This window comes from Scylla paramamosain, chromosome 3 (genome assembly GCF_035594125.1).
Source record: "Scylla paramamosain isolate STU-SP2022 chromosome 3, ASM3559412v1, whole genome shotgun sequence".
Classification (NCBI taxonomy): domain Eukaryota; kingdom Metazoa; phylum Arthropoda; class Malacostraca; order Decapoda; family Portunidae; genus Scylla; species Scylla paramamosain.
The window spans coordinates 10,866,675-10,880,000 of NC_087153.1; the positions used below are offsets into that span (position 1 = coordinate 10,866,675).

General features: G+C 41.5%; 1 long non-coding RNA gene across 5 annotated transcripts in view; it reads left to right on the forward strand.

Moving 5' to 3' along the window:
• The window catches only part of LOC135090185 (uncharacterized), a 260,934-nt gene that overhangs the window by 22,394 nt on the left and 225,214 nt on the right, over nucleotides 1-13,326 (forward strand). For all 5 annotated transcript variants that reach the window (XR_010261819.1, XR_010261818.1, XR_010261817.1 and 2 more), the window contains exon 2: nucleotides 5,852-5,890. This is a non-coding gene — a long non-coding RNA (uncharacterized LOC135090185). The remainder of the gene's footprint in view (nucleotides 1-5,851; nucleotides 5,891-13,326) is intronic.

The window sequence follows — 13,326 nt, forward strand, 5'->3', positions numbered from 1 at the left end:
TTATAATCATCTGAAAGGAATAAGGGGATAAAGATGAACAGCTTTTGCAATTTCTAGCCAGTACAATGTAAGAAGATGGCTCTAGAACAAGAAAAATGCGACTCAGATGGGTTAGTAGTTAAAGAAACGCGTACCAAATAGCAGTAAAAGGGTATAATCTTTCTTTTGTTCATGCAACCAACTTTTTCTCTTCGGTAAAATTGTACAAACGTGTTAATGCAGGTTAACTACTCATGATGCCATTCCTAAAACAAAAGTGCCTGAGTCCGAGAGGAAGGCTAGTTTATTTTCACTGATTGTCATTATTTTTCTATGTGATCACGTACAATTTGAATACGTTTTAAAGGACAGTCTGTTAAATATATGTAGATTGGAAAAGACAAAAATAATTTTCTCTCTCTCTCTCTCTCTCTCTCTCTCTCTCTCTCTCTCTCTCTCTCTCTCTCTCTCTCTCTCTCTCTCTCTCTCTCTCTCTCTCTCTCTCTCTCTCTCTCTCTCTCTCTCTCTCTCTCTGTGTGTGTGTGTGTGCAAGCAAACAGTTTATTATTATTATTTTTTTTTTTTACTGTGCTATGAATATTATCAGCAGCGAACGGATTAAAGCACTTGGTGCACACTTGCTTTAATATATAAACTTTTTTCTCTCATTTTTCATTATCTCCCCGATAGGCGTTCCATGCAAATTAGAGCGGTATGATAATATATATTTTTTCATACCATGCTTTTTCACTTTTTTTCATAAGTTTTTAAATTTTTTTTTCTGTTAGCTTGGTGTGGAAATAGTTTTTTTTTTTTTCCCAGCAAAGCGTAGCGATGTAGCGTGTCGTGGCGCAACGGAACACAGCAACTGCTGTAAATCAAATTAAAACTGGACGAGTAGTGAGGTGAATATTGTGACATCGTTCGGTGTATACGCCCGATGATGCTGTGAAATTGTGTTACCTTCAATGCTTAACTTTTTATGGGGGAGTAGAAAATTAATGAGCGTCCTTTTCCTTTTTTTTTTTTTTTTGTGTGTGTTGTTGACCGACATTTTTCACACATTAAATAAAAAGAAAATATCAGTCCACCATTACTGGCTGCCATCTCGATGTTGAGCCTTGTCTTTGATGTTTCCATTTTCACCAACTGTTCACTCGTGGCAAACCGTATACACAGCAACACGAAGGTAGAAAAGAAAATATGATAGATGAATGGAACGGACTCAGTAATCAGGTTGTTAGTGCTGAGTCATTAGGAAGCTTTAAAAGAAGATTAAACAAACTTATGGATGAGGACGATAGGTGGAAATAGGTACGTTCGTTTCATACATTGGCCGCTATGAATAGGCCTGATGGTTTCTTGCAGCTTCCCTGATTTCCTTATTTTTTATGTAAACGATCCCATCTTTTCTAACACAAAAAAAAAAAAAAAAAAATGAGGGAAACAACCTATAAATTTTGTCCGATAAAAAAAAAAAGATGAAATATACAGACAAAAACAATGGTAGACAGTAAAGGAAAGAGCTAAATAATCTTATCAAGGATTGTTGCTGCAGAGACAACACAGCACAACACAACACTAGCGAACGCATCACAGGAGGCACCTTGCGACTACCAACACCAACACCACACTTTCCCATGGTTAATGTATTCCGTGCTTAAAAAAAATAGATTCCGTGCGAAAGCCTAAATTGAAACGAAAAAGTATATACATTTTTTTTTTTTTTTGAGAAATAGGAATGGTCGCAGTTAAATATTGTATGTAGCATCTCTCTCTCTCTCTCTCTCTCTCTCTCTCTCTCTCTCTCTCTCTCTCTCTCTCTCTCTCTCTCTCTCTCTCTCTCTCTCTCTCTCTCTCTCTCTCTCTCTCTCTCTCTCTCTCTCTCTCTCTCTTCACCCACACACACGTTTTATAAAAGCTACTATGGCTTAGATAACAGCCATTTCTCCGTTCTCTCCTCTAAAAAAAAATATAAAAAAATAAAGAACACTAAAGAAAAATATAAATAGATAAGCGAAGAACCCTAATTGCGAGACGTGTTCCCAGCGGCGTCCTCATTCTCGTCCCGGCGCCACTTACTTCTAATGGCCTGGGTGATGGGGGAGTAATGAGCTAAAATTGTACATTTACTGTAGATGTTCCTGCTTCGTAATTCACTCCAGGCTGGTGACGGGATAGGGTACGACGAAAGGCCGGTGGGACGGACTAACTGACTGACTGGTTTGGCTGGTTGAGTGGCTGATTGATTAAATGATTGACTAACTGGCCGACTGATCTTCTGACTGACTGACTAATTGATCGTTTGACTGAATGACTGGTTGACAGGCTTTTTTTTTTCTTTTTTTTTACTGACTGACTGATTGACTGACTGACTGATCTTCAAAATAACCCATCTCCTGACCGACTGCTTGACTGACTAATCTTCTGATCGACTGACCGATCGGCATAATTTAAAATTATTCTCGTTCTCGTTCACATAAAACAAAAATGAAAAAAATACGGGATGGAGAACGAGGGACTGTCTGACCGACTGATCTTTTATAGAATCTGTACTGAAGTTATTTTCGTTCCCGTACACACAAAGCATTACGTAGAACATGAGAGACATGTATAGAGTAGGAGGGGAAAAGTCAGTAGGTGGGGATAACGGAGCTTTATTCAGGTTGTGTTTGTTTTCTTCTCTTTCTGGTGCTTCTTTGTGGTTCTTATTTAGACTTAGGCGTAGGACGTATTCCTGAGACCATAAGAATGTAAGAATGTGTGGGATACCTTCTTGAAGTATTTAACGAACATACGAACGTAAGTATGTGAGAGGTATCTTCTTGAAATAGCTACGAATATAAGGATACCAGGGACTTCTTGAAACAACTAAGACCATAAGAACATAAGAATGCTGAGTACTACTTGAAACAGATAAGACCATAAGACATAAGATTGCGTGGAATTCCTGAACCGGTTAAGAACATAAGAACATAAGAATGGGCGAGATGTCTTCCTAAAGCTGTTAAGAACTTAAGAACGTAATATTGCGGGGCACATTCTCTAACACAACTAAGAACATAAGAAGAAAGAGAAGTAAGCTACAAGAAGCCAGGAGGTCTACACGCGGCAGGCAGCGTATTAGAATATAATATACCTGTATCCAACTATTAAAACCCTTTCTATTTTTCTTTTGTATCATTATTTTACGAACTGCAATGCCTCGGAAACTTCACGTCCGTAGAAAGATGATGTTCAAGTGTGTCTCTTTCACTCTCTCTTCCCCGTGAATGACAGTAGTTTGGTGATAGCTTTTGATGCGCCCTGACCTTTTGAATTTGATATAGCTTATGACGACACTCCATGGGATACAGAAAGTTTTCACAAGTCGTAATTTTCTGTCAAGTCCTGAGTGTCCTTAGAGAGAGAGAGAGAGAGAGAGAGAGAGAGAGAGAGAGAGAGAGAGAGAGAGAGAGAGAGAGAGAGAGAGAGAGAGAGAGAGAGAGAGAGAGAGAGAGAGAGAGAGAGAGAGAGTTTTGTTTATATAGAAGATTTGATGAGCATTTGTCCTCTCCTTCACGTGTGTGTGTGTGTGTGTGTGTGTGTGTGTGTGTGTGTGTGTGTGTGTGTGTGTGTGTTTGTGTTCAAGTTCATACATTTTTTTGCCGTAATAAAAGCAAAAATAAGCACATATATAAGGAAAGGAAGACGTGTGTGTGTGTGTGTGTGTGTGTGTGTGTGTGTGTGTGTGTGTGTGGGCGGTAAATGTAATAAAAGTAAACGCACCACAGTGATTTGTAGAGAAAGAAATAATGCGTTCTTAATCGATTCTTCCCGTTAGGGTTACGTTACGATCCCCAGGGAGGAGAGTGGTGGTGATTAATGACGCCGTTGTGTTGTGGTGGTTGTGGATGGTAGATGATGATGTTGTTGTTGTTGTTGTTGTTGTTATTTTACTTCATAGTCATAACTATCACCAACATTATCATTCTTGTCAGTAGTAGTAGTAATAGTAGTAGTAGTAGTAGTAGTAATAGCGGTAGTAATAGTAATAGTAGTAGTAGCAGCAGTAGTAAAAGTAATACAAGTAGCAGAAGTGGTATTATAATAATTAGTAAAACTATGTAGTAGTAGTAGTAGTATTTTCGTTGTTGTTGTTTTAATGCTGCTACCGTTATAACCATTACCACCACCACCACCACCACCACCAGTAGTGACAGTCGTCCCTACTCCCTACACGCCCACACGCCGCCTCCTTGCCCGGTGCCCTGAACATTGTTGTCTCCGCAAACATGCGTCCCTTCCTTCCCCTCACCTCTGTTTGGCCGGCATCATTAGACACAACCCCCATTCTTCCCCTTCTTCCCCCACCACCCCCCACCATCACCACCGCGAAACACACACAAAGGCAGGTCTTCCCTCCCCCACCACCACCATCACAACCCGGCCGGCCATAATCACAATGCAAAGAAAGAAGAAAAGGAAGACAGGAGGAAAAAAACAGGACCGTCGGTTACGTAAAAAGAAATATTTGTAAGAAAAAGAAAAATGGACAGGGAAAGAGAGGAAATTTGTGTTGAGCAACGTAAATATTCATCCGCCTTAAGTTTGGTCATTAGTTCGGTCTTTTTTTTTGTGGGTCATGAGCCGAATGCTAATTAACTGATCTCCTTTTTGTCTGGGCAACTTTGAGGGAGACGGACGTGGCCTTCCTGTCTGTCCCTTCCCTCTCCCTCCCTCTCTTTCACTTCCTTTCTTTCCTCATTCTCTTTCTCCTCCTCTTTCTCTCCTTTGTTGTTTGGAAGGAAAATAAGGATGTTTTTTTTTTTTTTTTTTTTTTGTCCTCGTTTTTTTGCTTGTGGTGGTGGCCGTGGTGCTTGTGGTGGTCGTGCTCGTATCTTACCATTGTAGTGTTGCTTACCACGGACCTGTACTTGCCTGTGTAGTCGTTTGCTTACCTTACTCTCTCCTGTTGGTTATGATGTAGGTTGTATTGTTGTTAGGAATGTTATTACTGCTGGTACTATAACTGCTATTGTTGTTACTGCTGCTGCTTTTGTTGCTGCTGCTGCTGCTGCTGCTGCTGCTGCTGCTGCTGCTGCTGCTGCTGCTGCTGCTACTACTACTACTACTACTACTACTACTACTACTACTACATCAACAACAACAACAACCATCACAACAACAACAACAACAAATACCTTCACCACCACCACCACCACCACCACCACCAATACAATTTTTCTAGCACACTCTCCCACCCAGCTCATCTTTTTTCAATACAAACAAAATAGAAGGAAGTCAATTATTTTAGTCACCTCCACAATCACTAAAACTTTCTCTCTCTCTCTCTCTCTCTCTCTCTCTCTCTCTCTCTCTCTCTCTCTCTCTCTCTCTCTCTCTCTCTCTCTCTCTCTCTCTCTCTCTCTCTCTCTCCCTTGCCATCATGAACCAACCCTGCTCTCTCTCTCTCTCTCTCTCTCTCTCTCTCTCTCTCTCTCTCTCTCTCTCTCTCTCTCTCTCTCTCTCTCTCTCTCTCTCTCTCTCTCTCTCTCTCTCTCTCTCCTCCCTTGCCATCATGAACCAACCCTGCTCTCTCTCTCTCTCTCTCTCTCTCTCTCTCTCTCTCTCTCTCTCTCTCTCTCTCTCTCTCTCTCTCTCTCTCTCTCTCTCTCTCTCTCTCCCCCTTGCCATCATGAACCAACCCTGCTCTCTCTCTCTCTCTCTCTCTCTCTCTCTCTCTCTCTCTCTCTCTCTCTCTCTCTCTCTCTCTCTCTCTCTCTCTCTCTCTCTCTCTCTCTCTCCTCCCTTGCCATCATGAACCAACCCTGCTTGCGTCTCCTGAGGGATTCAAAGCAGGACTGAACAGGCGATTTTTCTCTCTCTTCAGGCACCTCGGGGACGCCGCGGGATGCCGGGACGACGCCATGTAAGTGTAAATGTTGCTGCCGTTAATGTGTTGTTTGTGGTTGGTGCTGTTGGTCTTGTTGCTCCTGCTTGTCCTTCCATCTGCTTGTTGTTCTCTTGTTTCTTCTTGGCGTTTACTGTTTTCTCTTTTCAGTTTTTTTTATTTCTCTTCTTTTTTCTCATATTTTGTTTGTTGTTCTTACACTAATTCTTTCATGTTTTCTTCTTCGTTTTAGTTTTTCTTCCTTCCTTGTTTGTTTGTTTGTTTTCCTTTTTTTCGTATGTGTCCTCGTCTTCCTCGTCGTCAGTCTCCTCCTCCTCCTCCTCCTCCTCCTCCTCCTCCTCCTCTTAAGCATCATCATCATCATCATCATCATCATCATCATCATCATCATCATCATACTACTACTACTACCACCACCACCAACACTACCACCACTCCTTTCTCTCACAACCTTCCCCTGTTCCCTATTCCACCTCCTTTAATACCAAACTTCCAGAGAACATAACCAACCAATTATCTGGCCAGTAAATTACCGTGGGATTTACTGTACCGCATCCCTGGCCCGGCATTATTACATTGGACAGCTTGTTTCTATGTATGAGCCTTGCTGGGGAAAGCTTAGAGGGAGAAGCTCAACGGCCGGTCTCTCTCTCTCTCTCTCTCTCTCTCTCTCTCTCTCTCTCTCTCTCTCTCTCTCTCTCTCTCTCTCTCTCTCTCTCTCTCTCTCTCTCTCTCTCTCTCTCTCTCTCTCTCTCTCTCTCTCTCTCTCTCCTTCCTTCCCTTCCTTTCCTTTCTTTTAAGCGGCAGAAAAGAAAACCTCGCTGCGGAATCACTGCCAGAATTCAGGCCGTCTTCTCCGATAGATTCAATGCGATTTGAATCATCTCACCTCGTTTTTCGTTCTCCCTCCTTCGCCGCCGCCACCACCACCACCATCGCCACCGTCCTCTTCCTCCTCCTCCTCGCCCTCTTCCTCGTCTTTCCTCCCTGCCTGCCTGCCTGCCTGCCTGTCTGCGCTTTCTCATTCTTTTGCTCTCTCTCTCTCTCTCTCTCTCTCTCTCTCTCTCTCTCTCTCTCTCTCTCTCTCTCTCTCTCTCTCTCCTTAGTCTTCGATTCTTCAGTGCTTTTCTTCTTTTTCTTTTTATTTTCGTCTCTTTTCTCTTTCTTTATTTCATATCCAGCCTTGTCACTCATCACCTTCTAATCCCTTTCATCTTCTTCCTTCTTTTTTCCGTTTTTTTCTTGTTTTTTTTTTCTCCTCCTCCTCCTCCTCCTTTTCCTCTACCTGTTCTTGTTCTTATTCCTTTTACTGTACTTGCTCTTTTTGTTCTCGTTCTTCTTGTCCTTGCTCTTTTTCTTCTTGTTTTTGCTCTTGTTCTTCTATTTTCTCTGTCCTCCTCCTCCTCCTCCTCCTCCTCCTCCTCCTCCTCCTCCTCCTCCTCCTCCTCCTCCTCATATCAGTGCATAGCCGGGAGGTAACTCCTCCTACGCACAGAAGAAATGGGAAGAAAAAATGAACCTGCGGGCAAACTATTCTCACTGGGATGCTGGAAGGGAGTGTGAAGTGGTGGGTGGAGGTGCGTGGAGAAAGGTAGGAGATACAAGGGAGACTGGTGTATTTGGGAAGGAATTCAAGGTGGGGGAGTTAGAAGTAGAATATTATAATAGAGAGTCTGTATACTTTAACTATTTCGACTTTTCACAGCCTTTGGTAGGAGTTAATAGGGAGGTTTTCAAGAACGTTTGAGGTTAGAAGTAAGATAAAGTGTAGAGTGTTGGCACTTATCAGAGGCTCTTGTGGAAGATAAGAAGTTCAGGTTTTCAAGAGTGTTTAGGATTACACGCACGAGAGTGTTAGGAGTTATAGAACTATAGTCTCAAAAGTTTTGTCTTCTAATCTCAACATTTTTTTCATAGGCTGTAGTGGAAGGTAATATGTGGGCTTCCAAGGAGGGTTCCATGAATCTAGCAAACAGTTCAATGAGGACAATGTATCCTTAGTAACAAAACAAAAAAACGCTCTTGAAAATCTGACTAATTAATCATAGGGCCTATGGAAATAGACTTAAATAGACTTAAATGAAAATATAAACCGTTCACAATATAAACCGTTCACGAATACATTCCTATGATATACAGATGTACATTTCTTAAGGTTTAAAGTTTGCCATGTGCTTTCTTCGTCATCATCATCGTCATCATCATCACCATCACCACCGCCACCGTCACCACCACCACTATCACTACCACCATCACCACCACCACCATCATCATCATCATCATCATCGCTCCCGTGCAGATCCTCGTCATTGTCGTTGTCTTGCTCCCCTTCTTCTCCCTACACTTCCTCGTCTCGTCCTCCCGTGGCTGCAAACACTCCCTAACACCCGCCTGCCGTCTCCACGACTCCCATAATGCACCACTCGCTCCCGCCAGTAACTCCTCTAACACATTTGCATTGGAAGTGAAGTTTCGTAAATTCTTGTTAAACCCGACTGGTTCTCCTCTTCCTCCTCTTCTCCTTCCTCTTCTGTCTCCTCTCTCCTTCTCGTATATTTTTCCTATACATCCAGAAATCTGCCCTTTAACCTGCTTCCATCCCTCGCTTCCCTTATTCTACCTTATCTCCCTTTCCTCACGCCCTTCTTCACTCCCTCACTCCCTCACTCTCTCTCCGTCCCTGCTTCCCCGTACCCTCTGAGGAAGACAAGGGTACGTACATACATACATATACGTACACGTACCTAGTGTTCACGTGTCCCCAATGTGTCGCAGCTTCGTGTCCACCGAGGCCGCGCAACACGTCGTACTTCGAAATGGAGATGAGTAGTGTCTTTTTTATGTGCGTGATCATTTTACCTGAGTACGTTTTGCTTGTTTTTTTTATTTTTGTTTTTTTAATTTTTATTTTACGTGTGTCTTTCTCTCTCTCTCTCATTTCGAAAAGGGAAATGGCATATGATTTTTTTTTTTTTTCTATTCATACAGTGATATTATTTCTCCGCTGCATATTTTGTGTTTTTATTTATTCATTCCGTGTGTTGTTTGTCTTGAAATGATACTGAAAGAAAAAAAAATTTAGTAGTTTTTTTTATATACATTTATATAGAATGACAATTTCTTCTCTGTGTGTTTTAGATTTTTTTTTCTTTTATGCGTGCTCCATGCCTGAAAATTGATTGTGAAGAAAACAAAGTAATAATTTTGAATTACTGTTCAAAACTATACATTTCTTTAACTAACTTTTTTCTTCTCATTGTACGTAAGAAAGGAAGTCTACGTGTATTTTGTTGATGTTCTATATCTAAAGATTATAATGAAAGAAACAGCATTTTCGATTATGTTAAATAATTTAGACTTATGCTGATAATATAAATTAAAAGGCAACAGTTCAAATAGATTTCTCTCGGTAGGCATCTCAAAGTCACATTTTAGCGTGTTATTTCCTCTGATACTCTTTGATTATCTGTACGAGTTAAGAATGACAATGCTGCAGTACAAAGGAAACACGGGAAAACTGAGCGTGAGCCGTTAATCCTGAGGTCGCCGCGGACAATGCTTCTGAGGCAAGGGCTTCTCAGGCTGACTAAAGGCCTAGTGAGGGATGAGAGCGTGTGGTGGAGGTGCAGCATAGCGTGCACCATTCAGCTTCTTTCGTTATTAATATTAGTAATTATGCTCTTTTATCTCTTTTAATGATCAACTCTGGAACTCTCTACCTATTTCTGTTTTCTTCCTTCCTACAATTTGAACCTTTTTTTTTTTAAGAAAACTGCAGCGTAGCGTGCACGATTCAGCTTCTTGCCTTTATTAATAGCTGTGAAATTGTATTCTTATCCTTTTCTCTGGTAAACTGGAATTCTCTACCCACTTCTATTTTCCTTCTTGCTGCGCCTTGAACAGTGCAGCGTTGCATGCACTGCTCAGCTTTTTGTGTTTAATAATAGCTATAAATGTGCTCGTGTGCCACATTTACTGGTAAAACTCTGGAATTCTTTAACTTTCTTTGTTTCTCTTATTCCTATGATTTGAACTATTTCAGAAAAAAATATTAAGACAATTCTAAGTAAATTACCCAACTCCTATGATTTGAACTATTTCAGAAAAAAAATATTAAGACAATTCTAAGTAAATTACCCAACTTTTTTCTTTCTCTAACTTTTAGAAACTGCAAATTGAGCGTGTTTTTCCTTAGAGGAAAAACTCGTCTTAGCAGTATTCGTAAAGTAGTAGTAGTAGTGGTAGTAGTATTAGCAGTGGTAGTAGTAGTAGTAGCAGTAGTAGTAGTAGTAGTAGTAATAGTAGTAGTAGTGCATGCTGTACTATGAACCACCAGTACCATTAGCACCACCACTAAGAGGACTAGCTCACCTCACTTCTTTTCCCTGTATCACATGATGCCCACCAGCCAGCCAACCAATCAACCTTACCTGCAGGAAAAAGAACAGTGTTATTAATATATCACCGAGACTTCCACAAAAAAAAACAACAACAACGTGTGTACAAGTGTGCCTGGGTGCCTGTATTGATGTGTGTGTGTGTGTACGAGAGAGAGAGAGAGAGAGAGAGAGAAAGAGAGAGAGAGAGAGAGAGAGAGAGAGAGAGAGAGAGAGAGAGAGAGAGAGTGTGCTTGGGTGTGAGTGAGTGGGCGTGAGTGTGAGTGGGCGTTTGCCTCACGAGAATGAGTGAGTGCCGCCGGAAGCTCCCTCTTTGTGTGAGGAAACGAAATGGACAGACCAATTATGATGCAACGCAAAAAAGTCTCCAGTTAACTAATTGCATTGTCTGTTACCGAATTGCTTTGTCAGTCCGGAGGGAGGGAGGGAGGGAGGGAGAGGTGGAGAGGAAACGAGTAGGAGGGAGGGAGTGAACGCCTTGAAGGAAGCAGCTATAGAAGGAATGAGAAGTAGGAGTGTTGATAAGGAAGGACAGGCGATGAGGGTGGAGGAGTGCGAAGGTAAACGATGTGTGATGTGTGTGGCGGGGTGGGAGAGAGAGAGAGAGAGAGAGAGAGAGAGAGGAGAGAGAGAGAGAGAGAGAGAGAGAGAGTTATTTTTACATGTTTATCCACATTTCTTGTAATTCTTGGACGTGCTTTTAATAAATAGTGGAAATTTTGACTTATTATGAAAACCAGAAAAAAAAATCTAACCATGAAAAAAAAGAATGAAGATAGAATCCCATGAAAGTACCAGTTGTATTTTTTTCTTCTGCAAGGAAAGAACAACTAGACTTCAAGTAAACTACTTTCTTCCATGTTAATTAAAATTTTAACCCTTTTATTAATCCTATTGCAATTACCACATAATTTGAGAAACCCTGGATGAATTTTCTGCTTTTGGGATTCAAAACTTTAAACTACTCGACTTTTTTCTGTCTGGTTTCTTTTAAGATTATACTCTGAAAAAGAAAACAATTTCATCAGGCTATATATATTTATTTATTATGATTGAAGAGAAACCATAGCAGTCAGAGGATCAGCAGCCTTAAGTAGTCTGAACACGATTTGCTTTATTTCTGGTCTAAACTCTGGTATGGAATATTACATCACCACCACCACCACCACCAGCTCCACCAGCTCCACCACCTCCTGTACCACTAAAGAGAACATGCCATACTTGTCTCCCACAAGGCAGGAAGTCGTTGCATAATGTAAGGCAGCGGGAATCTTGTGTCTGTCCTGGCGGCGCTGCTCTGTTTGGGACGTCTTTACTGGAGCCACCTGAGGCCCGCCGCTCGTTTGATGTTCCATGAGAGGCGAGGGAGTCTGGGACGGGAAGGAAGGAGCGGGAGGAGCTAGAAGAGCGAGCCGCCGCGCCCCAAGGGAGGAAACGAGACGGGAAAGTGGGTGGAAAATCATGTGAATGTGCTCCTTGGAACCTGAAGCATTGACAGCCACTCTGAGCTACTTGATGAGAAGACACGTGTAGCTGCACAAACATAAGTAGCGTAGCAGTAACCTCTTAACCATTACACTGCCATTGCTACAACACATCCCTGGTAGCTGACGGACTGAAACCCACTCGACTATTTGAAGGGAAGACACGCGTAGCTGCACAAACAGGAAGAGTGTGTCAGTGAGCTCATAACCGTTACACTGCCATTACTACAAGACTTCCTGTTGCCTGAAGGACTGAAAGGCACTCCGAGATATTGTAATTGCTGACGAGATGTGTGTAGCTACAGAAACGTGAATAGCGTATCAGTGACCTTTCAAGCATAACACCACCAATACTACAAGACTTCCTGTGACCTGTAGGACTGAATACCACTCCGAAATATTGTAATTCCTGACGAGATACGTGTAGCTGCACAAGCAGGAATACCGTACGAGTAACCTTTTAAACATTACACTGCCATTACTACAAGAGTTCCCTAATGCGTGAAGGATTGAAAGCCACTCTAAACTACTGCACTTGATAAGAAGACATGTGTAGTTGCACAAACAGGAATATTATATCAGAACCTCCTTTGCATAACACTTATTGTTACAAGACTTCCCTGTTAACTGAAGGACGAAAGCCACTCAACTACCTGATAAAACATAGACTGGCTTTATATAATAGTGTGTCAGTAACATCCTCAGCATTATAGTGGCGTTACTACTACACGGAAATACAAAATTAAGAAAGCATTGAAAGAAGTCATGAACAAATATTTTACCAATTTGGGAAGAAAAATAAAAGCAGAGTAAAGAGAAGATGACAGCCATAATGAAGAGAAACATCAGGGAAGCACCGTCAGAAAAGAGAAGGAAAGAAAAGGGTACAAAAATAATGAAGACCAGCATCATAGGAGCCCCACTGAATGAAGGCATCATCCTGACAACAACCTGAATGTGGACAAGATTTCCCTGTTACCTGAAGAATTGAAAACTTCTCTGACCAACTTGATGAGGCAACAGAAACAAGCTTTATAGAATAGCATGTCAGCAGCTCTCTTAAACCATTAAACTACCATCACAACAACGGATAAGACTTAAAAACTTACTAAAAACCTTAAACGTTCGACTATTGCCAGAATTTCACTCTACATTTATCAGCTTTTCACCGGCCAGGAACTCTAAATAATGTAAAAACAAGAGAGAAAACACTAAATAATGTAAAAACAAGAAAGAAAACACGTAATATAGTCTGGGGTCTATGTTTCCATTAATAGTTTTGTGCGTTTTAATTTTTATGCGAGAGCCCCGGATTAGCCTCGCCATTGGAGGGTCAGGCCGCTTCTTACTCCTCCTCCTCCTCATTTATATAGATTTAGTCAAAGTGTATTGTTAATGGAGATTTTTTGGTACGGTGTGTGTAGTGGGTGAGGGTGAGGGTTAGAGAGAGAGAGGGAGAGAGGGAGAGAGAGAGAGAGAGAGAGAGAGAGAGAGAGAGAGAGAGAGAGAGAGAGAGAGAGAGAGAGAGAGAGAGAGAGATTGGTATGTTTATTTGGCTATTTAAATATTCAGA